This window comes from Mesoplodon densirostris, chromosome 18 (genome assembly GCF_025265405.1).
Source record: "Mesoplodon densirostris isolate mMesDen1 chromosome 18, mMesDen1 primary haplotype, whole genome shotgun sequence".
Classification (NCBI taxonomy): domain Eukaryota; kingdom Metazoa; phylum Chordata; class Mammalia; order Artiodactyla; family Ziphiidae; genus Mesoplodon; species Mesoplodon densirostris.
The window spans coordinates 10,449,396-10,462,315 of record NC_082678.1 but is presented as its reverse complement, the minus strand read 5'-3'; the positions used below and the strand labels follow the sequence as shown (position 1 = coordinate 10,462,315).

General features: G+C 48.4%; 1 protein-coding gene across 2 annotated transcripts in view; it reads right to left on the bottom strand.

Annotated features, from left to right (window-relative positions):
• The window catches only part of MRC2 (mannose receptor C type 2), a 52,618-nt gene that overhangs the window by 38,602 nt on the left and 1,096 nt on the right, over positions 1–12,920 (bottom strand). The gene's annotated exons all lie outside the window — the stretch shown is intronic.

Genomic DNA, 12,920 nt, shown 5'->3' with positions numbered 1-12,920 from the left:
ACATGTTTGGAAATTAAAAAGAGATATGACCTGAATGTCCAACAAGGTTTAGTTACGGGACATCGGTACAACGGAATCTTACGCAGCCATGGAAGCATTGGGTGGAAATACACTGATGACATATTGACATATGAAAGAATGTTACAAATCAACACTAAAACATCTATGTAAAGTTTTATACAGAGAGAGGAAAGGAGAGGAGAGGAGACACAGTTTGGCAGGATATTCTTTAAAATGTTAACATGCCTGTTTCTTAGTGGTGAAATTTTAGATAACCTTTCTTTTTTGTAACTTTTTCTACCTTTTGAATTGTGTACTATAAATAGGTAACATTTTTTACAATCATAAAAATGTATTCTGATCCTGAAAAAATATATATGTAACACTGTCTTTCTGAGGGCCTTGTGGGAGGGAGGGTTAGTGAAACAGAAAAGGTGCCGGGTGCGTAAAAGGGGGAAGAGTAGCCTTCCAGGGAAGAAGAGAACTCAGTCTGACCCCAAAGGGCTTTGTAAACCTTACTAACAAGGCCAATTGTGTGGAGGAGGAGGGGGGATAAAAAGATACTTCAGACATAGATATAGATGCAGCAATGTGTGGTTTGAGGGACCCTAGTTCCCCGACCAGGGACTGAACCAGGGCCCTCTGCAGTGAAAGCCCGGAGTCCTAACCACTGGACCGCCAGGGAATAAAAATTTTAAATGAACAACAAACAGGGGAAAGATATTTCTTTTTCTTTTCCCCTACTTTTTGGCTGCGCCATGCGGCATGCAGGACCTTAGTTCCCCAACCAGGGATGGAACCCCTGCCCCCTGCAGCGGAAATGCGGTCTTAACCACTGGACCGCCAGGGAAGTCCCTTGGTTTTTTTCTTTTCCTTGTTTTTGTTTTTGTTTTTTGGGGTGGGGGGAGAGATTTCTAACAAATATGGCAAGAAGCTCATATAGGCCAATGAGAAAAATATAGAGACCCAGTAATTTTAAGCCCCTAAGACCTGAACAGATGCGATGATCAAGAATATGTATGAACAGGGCTTCCCTGGTGGCGCAGTGGTTGAGAGTCCGCCTGCCGATGCAGGGGACACGGGTTCGTGCCCCGGTCCGGGAAGATCCCACATGCCGCGGAGCGGCTGGGACTGTGAGCCATGGCCGCTGAGCCTGCGCGTCCGGAGCCTGTGCTCCGCAATGGGAGAGGCCACAACAGTGAGAGGCCCACATACCACAAAAAAAAAAAAAAAAAAAAAAAAAATATGTATGAACAGACAATTCGTGAAGAAGAAATATCCATGTCTAATGGTCTAATGAGGTTATGGAAAAAATGTTTAAAAGCATTTGAAATACTGGTAATGTTCCTATTTGCTGGATCCGACCCTTGGTTACATGGGTGTGTTCAGTTTGTGAAAATTCATTGAGCTGAACATCTGAACATGGTGTGTTCACTTTCCTGTATTTATATTATACCCCAAGAATGAAAAAATTTTAAAGCAAGGCATGGATAAACACAAAATAGAGACTGGGTGGGAGGAACAGGGAGAGAGAGAGAGAGAGAGAGAAGCACATAGGTAGATGTAAGTATTGTAATGTTCTCTGTCTTGGATTAGGTGGTGGATTCGCAAATGTTCATTATATTATAATGCATACTTGTTTACAAAATAAAAGAAGACCATGCAGGGAAGCAAACTGGACTGACTGCCCTGCTCCACCGATCACTAGATATGTGATCCTGGCTCGCAGCCTAGCTGGCTCAATTTCCTTATCCGTTAAATAGAGGAATGTGAGGATTAAAAATACAGGGACTTCCCTGGTGGCGCAGTGGTTAAGAATCCGCCTGCCAATGCAGAAGACACGGATTCGAGCCCTGGTCCAGGAAGATCCCACATGCCGCGGAGCAACTAAGCCCGTGAGCCACAACTACTGAGCCTGCGCTCTAGAGCCCGCAAGCCACAACCACTGAGCCCACGCACCACAGCTACTGAAGCCCGCGTGCCTAGAACCCGTGCTCCGCAACAAGGGAAGCCACCGCAATAAGAAGACCACGCACTGCAACAAAGAGCAGACCCCACTTGCAGCAACTAGAGAAAGCCCGCGCACAGCAACAAAGACCCAACACAGCCAAAATAAATAAATTTATGTAAAAAACAAAATACAGTGCATGTGGAATTGCCTAATACTGACCCTGGCAGACTCTACGTGCTCAAGACCATACGTGCTCAGTACACATTAACGCGGTTTCCATTTCTCTCACTTGTTACAGTGTTATATAGAAACGTCATAAGGTTTTCAAAAAGGAGGAAGCCTTCCAAAAGCTTGTCCCCTGACTGCTACGTTTTTGATTTGCATTCCAATCTTGTCCGTATGGACGGCCATTTAGTACTTATAGAATTTCGTGTCCTAGTGTCTCGAAACGCAAACTTGTATTACAGCGTTTGCATCCTCTCCAGCTGTCCCTTCTGTAAACGCTCCGCTGATAAGTGCAAGATCAAGAGGTTCGCGTTGGAGGGTCTATTAATGGAAGGAGCCTGAGGCGGGTGCCTACACTGGTGACCCAGCTCTTGCTGGTGAGCATCCTGAGCGCGCCTTCAGGAAACGCCGCTCTGAGGCTGACCCTCCTACACAGGCCTTCTCGTCTGCAAGTAGCGGAAGCCCAACTCCAACTCATCATTTTAAAAAAACAAGAGGGGCAGGCCTGGAGTGGCTAGGGAAAACTGTAACCAGGGTCTCGGCCAGCCTGGGTCTCAGTGCCACCCACCCCGAACCCAGGTTCCACTCACCCCTCCTGGAGCCAGGCTGTCCCCCACCCCCCCCCCCCCGCCGCGTGCTGCACCAGACCCTGCAGGGCTCCCTTCGCGCCTGGGAAAAGCCCGCCCTGCCCCCACGAGACTCTGATTGGCCCTGTGGGGTCACGTGCTGCAGGCTTGGACCAGTTAGGTGATGGGAGTGGGCGGAGGGTGCGACTGGAATCACTTGGTTGGACAGAGAGAAAGTTGTCCTCTGCCACCCCATTGCTGCAAATTACAGACATGCTCAAAAGAAAAATCACCCCTGTTAAATAATCAATACATAATATAACAGAATATGACATAACTTCTGTTAAATTTTGGTGGGATCTTTACCAATTTTACCTTGTCTCTATGCCTCACACACAAGTTACATTCATTTATGTGTTACATTCACACGCACACCCAAACAAATGTTTCTGAGTCTTGTTTTTGTACTTAATATTTTAGAAAAAGGATTTCTCTGTATCTTTTAATTTTGTAGAAACCATTTTAATGGCTGTATGCTATTTCATGATGTGATATACCACATTCCATTTATTCATTCCCTAGCTATTACTGCTCTTCAACTTGTAAGCAGATTTTTCTTAATTATAAATAATATATTGACCATATTGTTACATCAGTCTTTGTTGGCACTTTGTGAAGCATATCTTGCCTTTTTTTCTTATTGCTAGTGATTTAAAACATTTTCCAAAGGCATATTAGACATTGGTATTCCTTCTTTGTGAATTCTGTTCCCAGCCTTTACTGGCTCATGTATTCTAATCTTAGATGCCTTAAAACTAGTGGAGGTTCCTGTGTTTTTCTCATTGGCTTATGTGAGCTTCTTGCCGTAACTATTCCAGACATCTCCTCCCTGTTTGTTGTTCTTCTAAGTTTTATTTGTGACTCCCTCTGGTTACAACTTCTCCCACTAAGGGTAACTGCTCTCCTGACTTCAAACGGCATAGGTCAGTGTTACCCTCCTTTTTGTATTTTATATTGATGGGATCATATGGTATGAATGCATCTGGCTCAATATTTTTGTGAGCCTACACTGTCGCATGTGGTTGTAGGTTGCTCATTCTCATTGCTATATACTACTTAATTGTGTGGAGCCACCATAATTTATCCATTCTATTGTTGATGGGCATTTGGGTAGTTTTCAGTTTGGGACTAGTTTTCAGTTTTGGGCTATTATGAATAGTACTGCTGTGAGCAACTTGGCTTTTTTAAGAATATAGTTTAGGGACTTCCCTGGTGGCGCAGTGGTTAAGAATACACCTGCCAATGCAGGGGACACGGGTTCGAGCCCTGATCCGGGAAGATCCCACATACTGCGGAGCACCTGAGCCCGTGAGCCACAACTGCTGAAGCCCGCACACCTATAGTCAGTGCTCCGCAACAAGAGAAGCCACTGCAATGAGAAGGCCGCTCACCGCAATGAAGAGTAGCCCCTGCTCGTCGCAACTAGAGGAAGCCCGCGCGCAGCAACGAAGACCCAACGCAACCAAAAATAAATAAATAAAAAATAAAATAAATTTATTTTTTAAATTATTAAAAAAAGAAAAGGATATAGTTTAGGGACTTCCTTGGCGGTCCAGTGGTTAAGACTTCGCCTTCCAATGCAGGGGGTGTGGGTTTGATCCCTGGTCGTGGAGCTAAGATCCCACATGCCTCTCGGCCAAGAAACCAAAACATAAAACAGAAGCTATATTGTAACAAATTCAGTAAAGACTTTAAAAATGGTCTACATCAAAAAAAAATCTTTAAAAAAAGAATATAGTTCCTTAGATTATCTACTAAATACAAAGGAGAAAAGGTACTTTTTTAGTGGAGAGATCTGGTAGACATCACATAAACCAATTGATCAAAGTCAGAATCACCAATAAGGGAACAAACTGACCATGGGACACGATGGGAAGGACACATTTGTGTCCCACCCCTGTGGTTTTCTTTCCAAAAATGTTTAACATGAATTTAATGATTAAACAATCAGACAAATTCAGACTGTGAACACTCTACCAAACATTTGATGCCTGAAGTCATCAAAAATCCAGTGTCATAAAAGACAAGGCCAACTATTCTAGATTAAAAGAGGCTGAAGAGACACGACACCAAACTGAGTCCTAGACTTAAACAATAGCTGACATTATTGGGACAACTGGAGAAATTCAAACACGAACTACATATTAGAAAAAACTATAGTATCTGTTATATTTCTTGGATGTTATTATGGTATTATGGTTTTATAGGAGAACGTCTTTGTTTTTAGTTGATATATGGTGAAGTATTGGTGTGATGTCACGTCTACAACTACTCAAAGATTCACCACACACACACACACACACACAGAGTGAGGTAAAGCAAATGTGACCAAGGATCCTCAGATCCTTAGAAATGAGGTTAAGCATCTATGAAGTTAGAAAATCCTTTCCGGGCTTCCCTGGTGGCACAGTGGTTGAGAGTCTGCCTGCCGATGCAGGGGACATGGGTTCGTGCCCCGGTCCGGGAGGATCCCACGTGCCGTGGAGCGGCTGGGCCCGTGAGCTGTGGACGCTGAGCCTGAGCGTCCGGAGCCTGTGCTTGGCAACGGGAGAGGCCGCAACAGTGAGAGGCCCACGTACAGCAAAAAAAAAAAAAAAAAAAAAAAAAAGAAAATCCTTTCCTCAGGGACCAGGACTGACTGCAAGGCCGTTTCCTATTGAATTCCTATTTGACCAAGCTGGTCTGACTCAGTGCTGTTCCCTCTGCAGTCAGACAGGTTCCCAACCCTGTGTCTGAGATTTCAAAGCAGTCTATTGCTTCCATCTTCCTTCTAACAAACTTAAAAATTGCACCTAAAATGAAATCAGCACACATTTGCCTCTAGAATGTTCCTCTACATTTGGGGCTGGGGGGAAAGGTTGCTCTGAAAATACAAGCTTCAGGAAGGTAGGATTCAGGACTGGCTTGTTCACCATGGTGTCATCAGCATCAAATACCACGCCTGGCACATTGTCAGTGCTCGGGAAAACAAAACAGTTAACCAAATGAATGAGAAAATGCGTATCAGTGATCAGACATGCATTTCACTTAATTATTACCCGTGTGTGTATATTAGTTTGTATGACTGCCTTGTGGTCATGATAACTTTCCTTATTAAATATATTTCCATGTACTGGCATTAGTTCTTTTTTTTTGGCCACACTGCTGCACCTCATGTGGAATCTTAGTTCCTCGAACAAGGATCGAACCTGCATCCCCTGCATTGGAAGGGCGGAGTCTTAACCACTGGACCACCTGGGAAGTCCCTGGCATTACGTGTCATTATATTCTATACTTGTCATTTAGAACTATGTAAATTGTCCATCGTGTTAAGATATCTTGATTAGCCATGCTCTTGTTGTTGGGCATCTAGTAGCAAAATTTGTTTTGCTATTATAAATAGCACTTCTATGAACATTTTTTTTCTCTTTGGGATTAATGCCTTACAAATTCCCCAAGTGGAATTATGAGGTCAAAGGAGATGAAGTCTTACATATCTAGTTTCTTACATCTTGTCTGAAAGACTGAATGCTAAAAAACTGAACTAATTTACGTGCTCCAGTCATACATATTAGTTGCCTCACAGCTCCGCCAAGATTAGGTTTTCTATTTTTACTAGTTTAATTACATATTTTTTAAAGTTGATTTATTTAATTTCTAGTGATCTTTGCACTTTCTACATGACAACTTGCCAGCTGAATTTTCTCGTGATCAGCTGTAAATTGAAACTAAAAATGTTAAATTATAATCCTGTTGTCCAATAGCATTTACAAGTACAGATTCATTTTCCCATTAGTGTGTTGCTTCTGGTGTATCTTACATTAAGTTCTTATAACAGTCTAAGTCTACTTTTGAAATGTATTCCGGTCCACTGGACTTTTTTTCTGTTTATTTTAATTCAATGCCGTATGTTTTTCACGATTGTGACATCATCTAAAACTCTGGAAACTCACTGCCTTTCCACTACTACAAACGAAATTCTCATCACAAGAAAAAGACTTTGTAAAGATGTGAGGTGATGGATGTTAACTAAACACTGTGGAGATCATTTTGCAATACATACAGATATCAAATCATTATGTGTACACTTTAAACTCAATACAATGTTATATGTCAATTACATTCAGTAAAACTGGTGGGGGGGGAGCTCTTTGGAACACCTGTCTTTTTTTGTTTGGTTCAATAAATATTTACTAAATGACAGTGTCCAAGGCTGGAAGCTGTGCAGGGTTGAAAAAGCCCTGCCCCAGAGGTGCTCACAGTCTGGGAGGGGAGGAAGGGGCTCCACCAGACGGGCGGCAGTGATGAAATGGAAAAGGAGTCTGGGGAGAAAGTCTCCTTCCAGCTGAGGCTGCAGGTATGTGCGGGGACCCAGAGGCACAACTGCGGAGCCAGGCGTTCCTGGCCAAGAGAAAAGCGGGAGTGGGGGCTTCACTGGGTAGGACTCAGGGCATCTGAATTTGACTTGCTCAAGGGTTTGAAGAGAAAGGCTGGAACCTGACCATGGAAGGCCTCAAATTCTCAATTCAACTGTTCTGTTGGCGATTAAATCCGCCCTTTTGGACCACAAATCTGGCAACAATGTGGGCTCTGGACTGAGGATGGAAGCCAGGAGGCAGAGACTGCAGATGCAAACCACATCACAGAGGCCAGAGGGAGAGAAAATTTTCAAACAATGTCCATCAATAGGGAAGCAGCTAAAAAAAAAAAAAGTACATCCTTCCTACCAACCACTGAGCACCACTAAGAATGGCACAGCTCTGAAGCCTGTAATGGAAATGCCATGAATATTATTAAATAAAATTTATTGTATTATACAGTATAAAACGTGGTTCTGTTTGTGTAAAAGGAGTATTTATATGGGTGTATATGCATAAAGAACGGAAGATTACGCCGTTTAAACAACTACTGACAGTGGTTACTGTTAGGGTGCGTGTGGAGGGCAGGGAGGACCTCAGATTTTTTACGTTACCCCTGTATGGTCTGACCGTTTTCCACCGAGCATGCATCATTAAAACTGAGGCTATCAACAGCACCCATGCTGCAGGGTGAGGCCTGCAAAGGGGCACTGCATTTAGTAATTAGGAAGCCTATTTACCAGGACCGCTGGGAGGCAACTCCTTAGGAGGCAGGTTACGGTGAGGCAGGATGACTGGCGGTTCAGTATGCACTGAAAAGGCAGAGTCCAGGGAACTCAGCTCTGAAAGGAAGTTTAGCTGAAGAAGCTTCATGATGAAGAGAAGCAAAAAAGGAGGGAAGTAAATTGAGGGGCCTAAGGGGGGGTAAGGACAGCTGAGGATGGATTTTTTTTTTTCTTTAGGATTTAAATTTACTTTCAGAAAAAGTATGGTTACTTTTAGGCCCTTACGGTATGTCATCAAGCAGTAAAGGGAATCAAAGACCTACTTTGATTTAAAAAAAAAAGTGGCTGTAGTTAGGGCTTTGTATGTTGAGGATTGTGTTTTTTTCATGTTTAAGTCCCTTGATATTCATGTTTTCTCTTCCCAATAATAATAAAAATAGCAATAATTTAATATTATTTGTTAAGAAGTGACTGTCCAGCTGTACCACGTAACTCACACATATATTGTCATTTCTTATGATATCCCTACGAGGGGCTATTATTTTACTTTTCCCATTTTACAAATGAAGAAACTCGAGCCTCTGCCCGAGGTCACACAGCTGGCGAGTGGCATTCATTACAGCCCCACCGACCTTGTCCCGATTTACATCTGAGACTGAGGAGGCGGGGCGTTCCCAGCCACGCCCCCTCCAGCCTCAGTCTACAGTGGGGAGCGCCGTGTCCGCCTCCCCTTCCAAACACATTCTGAGGATGTCAGGAGAGGCTGGGAAACTGGCTTCTTGTTTTTCCCTGTAGGAGCTCCAGGCCCACCATGGCAGCTTCTCACCATGACCTTCTAGAAGTGACCCCCAAGAAAAAGAGAGAAAAAGGCAGCCCCTCCCTTCTGGGGTTTATCCCCGTGTTCGCCCTCTGTGAGCTTGTGTCCCTTTAGCCCAGGTGAGCCCAAGAGGCAGTGACCAGGACGCCTCGGTGTCCTTCTCAGGATCCTGAGTCTGGAAGGAGGGGGCAGTGGCAGCCAGGCAAGAAGAGAGGAAGGGTATTCCGGGCGGAGGGAGCGTGTGTGCACAGGCCTGAGGGAGGCCGGGCAGTGACGGTTCCGGGAGCAAGGGGCAGCGCCAAGGCGGAGCGCAGGGAAAGGGCGCGGGGGGCTGGGTGACTGGGAAGAAGTGAGGTTTCAGAGCCATCGTCCTGCGGCACAACCAAGGCTTTTGCGGGGGCAGGAGGCACAGTGAGAGGTACTCAAGTGGGGCGGGGAGAGCTGAGGACAGGCAGCGAGCCTGGGCCCAGCCAGGCAGGATGGAAGGAGTCTACACGCTCAAGGGGCTCGGGAGGGGGACAGAGGGTCCGAAGGAGAGGGGGAAGGGCAGGAAAGAAACTAACCCCTGGACTCCCACATGGAGCCACAGGTGGGGGACCAACCCAATCTGTCCTCTAAGAGGAGGAGCTGGCTGACGCCGCAGATGCCACTACACAGCCTTCATGCCCTCTGCCTTTTCAGGACACAGCCCCTAGCTGAGGAGTGACTGGCATCTGCAGTGCCCGGCGTGAGTTCCAAGAGCTGCATCACCGCTCAAAGGCCGCCCCCCACCCCAGATTTATAGGATCCAGTCATAGGAAAGCAGCACCCCGTCATCTCGTGAAGGACTAAACCGGAAGGGACACTTCCTGTCAGCAATGCCCAGGCCCTCCGAGTCCAGGGACCCCCACAGGAGGTGCAGGCGAGGTGGGCTCACAAGAACGGGCCGCAGTGACTCCTTCCCGCGGCACCGCGCAGGCTCGGTAAACATCCTCTGACTGACTGGATGAACAAATATGAATCCCTGACCGCAGGGAAGCGGGGCTCCTCCTCCATCAGGCCCCTTCAGTCCCTCAGGAGCAGGCACCTCAGACCCCTGAGGATACTGAGGGGGGCTCCGTCCCTGCGTCTGGGGCCCCTGGGGCTGGGGAAGAGACAAGCACCCAGACAGTTGGGGTGTAACAGAGGGCCGCCCACTCTACCCCCTTCCCGGGGTTCCTCTCAGGAGGACACATTGAGAGGATGTTCTGGAGGACTTGGGGCTTTGGGGGAAAAAGCCCCTAAAGCAGAATTTTCCAGCCTTTCCTCACACACACTCTGGCAAAGTTCATTTTACGGAGACGCAGCGTGGTCTGGTACCTAAGTGCTCAGGCTCAGTAGCCACACCTGGGTTCGAAATCTCGCTTTCACCTCTTTCTAGCCGTGTGTTCTTGTGCAAACGACTTAACATCGCTAGTCTGTTGACCGGCAGTGTGTGAGATGGGTGATAACACATCCCAGGGTTGTGAGAGGTGGAAGAGCCCTTGTCCTGCAGTATGCCACACAGTGCCCAGAGCATGGAGGATGGTAGCCACTGCTGTTACCACTTCACCCCTCTGAAGGGTGCAACAGGGCTCCTATTTAACGCTTAAATTAGTGGTGAATCCAAATGAATGCTCTTCTGAGAATTTCACGGTGCTTCTGAAATCATCTCACCGGCCCAAATCAACCATACCCTGCAGGCATCAGGAAACTGATGAGATTTCCCTATTGTGAACAATGGGGACCAAGACCCTGGCCTCCTCCTCCCCTGCCTGCACCCTCACCTTGTCCAGGTCAACCCAGCAGAGGGCTGGATCTCAGCACTAACCGCAGCTCAGCTGGGCACTATCTCAGCCCTGGCAGCTCACAGAAGGCAAGCGGTTGGAGAAAGGAAGACTGGGTGGAGGGGCAGTAAGAAAGCTCTGGACTCCATGACTCACCAGGACCTAGGCCAGAAGTGCAGGCCATCTGTCCGGCTGACTCTGGCAGCAGCAGCAAGTACCTGCTGCCTTTCCAAAGGGGTGCCTCCCTCTCTGTCCTTTAGACAGCAGGGTCTGTCCCCACAGCAACATCTCCCAAGGTCTCCTCACTCCTGGACCTGGATATCTGATGCCTGGGGCTCCCAGCAACCCTCTTTCCAATCTGCACCTCATTCCTCTGGTCAGAAGCTCCCAGGGGTTCTCCAGGGCTCCCCACCACCAGCCAGCAAGTTGCTCCCCAACCTTGGCCTCCCGGAAAGCTGGCCAGTTTCCTCTTCGCTCGAGCTTCTCCCCCACCCCACTCAGGAACTCTCCACCTCAGCCCAGCAAGCTTCCACAGAATCCCCAGCACAGCCCAGGCCGCCTTGCCGGTCTCGCCCTCTCTGCTCCCCTCCCGGCGTCTGCAAAGCCTGGTCCCTCCCAGCCTCCCTCCCGAAGGCCTTGGTGACCCTTTGCCCCACACAGTTTCTTTTGCTTCTCTAAGGACGAAACTTACACCTCCCCTGTATGTTCCCTCGTCCCCAAGTAGTTGGCTCAGCATGGAGCAGTGAAGGATACAAAAATGCATCAGTACTGTAATTAACAAAGAGGTCTTCCAGCCACAAGCTTTGCAGGGCGCCCCTCTGGGTACTCCACCCGGGTGGACAAAAGATGGATTCTGCCATTCCACATCAAGAAGGCACTGCTGCCCTAGCGCCCCCAAGGGGCTCTGCGGTGCCCCATCCTCTCCCCTACTGGTGGTCAGGAAGCCACCACGTGCACGTCACCCCCAGGGTAAGTTTCACCCCAGCGGAATCCTACCTCCCACGAGCATTTCCTGGGGCCATCTGGAGCCTGGTGCTGATAAATTCTTCCCAGTGACCACCTAATTCGTCAGGTACAGGGGGATGAGGAAAGAATTCGGCTAGAAGAGGAGTATTCTGGGCAGAGGGAACAGCGCAGGGACAGTACCTGCAACAATGTCAACATCCTCTTGCTCAGCTGCTGCTCTGCAGTCCAGGCTATACCCACCCCACCCCCGCCCTCATCTCCAGCTCCCTTCCATCCACGCCTGCCCACACTTAAGCTTCTCTGGGGTGATCAATGCATTGCCCTGGGGACTGGCCTCTCGGAGGCTATGGGGGATACAAGCCCAGGGACACAGCCTGAGGAAGGGCAAGGGGGGCCTGGAGGAGACCCGAGGCAGAGGGCCACTCCAGGCATCCTCCCTGACCTGGCCTCTCACCAGACATCTCCAGCTCCCTCTGTCAAAGGCTCCATAGGGGAAAAGGCCGAGTCAGCACTCTGGCCACAACTCTCCCAGGGCCTGGCTTTACAATGTGCTCTGGGGCTCTTGGAATGGCCATGCTCCTCCACCCCTCCCACCCAGCCTGCCTTCACAGAGGAGTGGGATGCAGGGAGGCAGGGGAACAGCCTGGGTGCCTGGACCTGCAGTGGATAGGGAGGTACTTCCTGGTTTGTCTTTGCCTGACATTCAGTTCCGGGTGGGTCTGGAATTCAGCAGAGGGGCTCTGCCCGGTGTGAATATGCATCACCTGGCCCCCACCTCTCCCATCGGCACAATCGGGCACAATCCGGGCACAATCCGAGCAGATACGTGTCTTGGTCGCCTACATCACGCCATCAGTGGGGCAGGCCAACCCAGCAAGCACTGGCTGTGGCTAGAGGCCCCAGATCCTCCAGGCGGCTGTCTGGACTTGGCACAAAAGTGCACACGCTGCACTGACTGTCCCCTTTCACTCAGCCCCCTCCCCAAATGAAACGTAAAGCAAGACCAAGCTTCACAGGCCCAGCAACGGGGCTGTAATAACCACACTCCCTGGCAGTTCCAGCTCTGACTCCTGCAAGCCCCCCAGGAAGTAGATCTTTCCCTTTCCCTCTGGGATTCCTGGTGAGGAGTCTGTCTGTCCCCACACTTCACTGTCATCCTTTGAAAGACCAGCAGAAAGAACACACAGCTTCGGGTTTTTGTTTTGTGGGTTTTTGCATCTTTAGCAGCTTTTCTGCCGCCCAAGATCTGTCCCTTCTGGAGGGGTGCCAGCTTGGCCAGAGCCGCCCACACAACACTACACCACACACACACACACACACACACGCACACGCACACCGTGCCCAGCCTGTCGCTGCATCCTCCTGATGGCACAAGACTGCCCCACAGAGCTGCATTCAACTGGTGCGGATGCCGCATGCCACAGGCTGTCCTTGAAGACCAAGTGTGGAAAAGAAAATACAAACATCCCCGAGGTGCCGGTAAAGGCAA